The sequence below is a fragment of the Herpailurus yagouaroundi genome, unplaced genomic scaffold (assembly GCF_014898765.1).
Source record: "Herpailurus yagouaroundi ecotype Mexico unplaced genomic scaffold, PumYag 140, whole genome shotgun sequence".
Taxonomy (NCBI): Eukaryota; Metazoa; Chordata; class Mammalia; order Carnivora; family Felidae; genus Herpailurus; species Herpailurus yagouaroundi.
The window spans coordinates 64231594-64233163 of NW_024412395.1; the positions used below are offsets into that span (position 1 = coordinate 64231594).

The 1570-nt window shown below is 37.4% G+C and overlaps 1 pseudogene; it reads right to left on the reverse strand.

Annotated features, from left to right (window-relative positions):
• Window positions 1–558: 558 nt before the first annotated feature.
• Window positions 559–1265, reverse strand: LOC121030347 (GTP-binding nuclear protein Ran-like; annotated as a pseudogene).
• Between the last annotated feature and the right edge of the window lie 305 nt (window positions 1266–1570).

The following is a 1570-nucleotide window of genomic DNA, read 5'->3' on the forward strand; positions in this document are numbered from 1 at the left end:
TGCCTGAAAATACCCCTAGACTTTCAAGTTACATGAATCAAAAAATTCCTAGTTTTGGTCAATTAATTTTGGTTGTTTGTTCCTGTCATTTTGCTACCAAATGTCTTCCTGATCAGTTAATACTAGTATCTATGTTTTATGTAGTTCATACTAGTATCTAGCAAAACTTTATAAAGGATATGCCTCTAATAAAAAAAAATGAAGGTGCACACCATTGAAAAGGAAAGGAATTCCCTACGAAGGTGATTCTTTCTTTTTCATTTTAATTTAAAATACAAATTTATCCTGATTTTAAAAGTAAAGTAGTGGGAATGACAGTAACAAACAAGATTTCACCAGTGGATATTGTGACGTGACTATAGCAGACTAATATATGAAACTTAGTAAGGAAATGGCTGCATTTCAAAATGGCTAAATATGCAGGCCCCCAAAATGAAGATACTTTTCAAACTGCCACATTCACTCTGAAACCCATTCATCTCCATCAGCATCCCAAAGATTAAGCACCTGTTCTGTTCAGCTTGGTAATAAAGTGGCTAGCATGCTGTATCGCTGACATCACAGGGCAGTGCCTGTAAAGCTAGATTTCTGATGATGGGCTCCAGCTGCACTTTCACACAGGTCATCATCCTCATCTGGGAGAGTAGCTGTCTGAACAACACTAGATCATGCTCATACTGTGCTGCCAAAGCTGGGTCCAGACAACCTCCAAGTTAGGGTCTCCAAATAGTTTTCTGGCAAGACACAGGAAGGGCTTTTCAAAGTTGTAGTTACTTTTGGCAGAGATGTCATAGTACTGAAGGTTCTTCTTTCGGCGGAAGTCAATGGATTTGGCCTTAACTTTACTGTCCTGACTGTTCACTTTGTCACACAGCACAGTGGGGATATTTACACATACTTGTACCAGATCTCTATGTCAGTTATGCACATTCTTATAAGTGACCCTTGCTGTTACATCATATATTATAATGGCACACTGGGCTTAGGTGTAATAGCCATCTCTCAGCTCACCAAATTTCTCCTGACCAGCCGTATCCCATACATTGAACTCAATAGGTCCTCATTTGGAATGGAACACAAGGAGATGGGCCTCAACACCCAAGTTAGCTACATACTTCTCCAATTCATCAGTCAGATGATATTTCATAAGTGTAGTTTTTCCAGTACTACCATCACCAACCAATACAAGTTTGAACTGGACTTGGAGTTCTCCTTGGGAAGCCATTGTGATGTTGCTTCCAGAAGCATTTCCTGCCCATCTGAGCTAAAGTGGATATTTCTTTGAGTGTTTTTTTTTTGTTTGTTTGTTTTGTTTTTTTGGTAATTAATCCCCACCCTTCTCTTACCTCCCAGTATAATTTGACCTGTTGAAGTTCTTATGATGGAAAGTTCATAAGGGCCACCAATTAGGTGAGAAAAATGATTCAAATACAAACCACTGTTCCAAGAAGTTGTAAGTTTATTTTCTTTATGGCTAAAGAATGTTGAATATTTATAGTAATATTTTTTTTTGAAAAAACATAAATGTGATTGTATAATATTTTCTGTGATTAAAAGTCAGTATAGAACA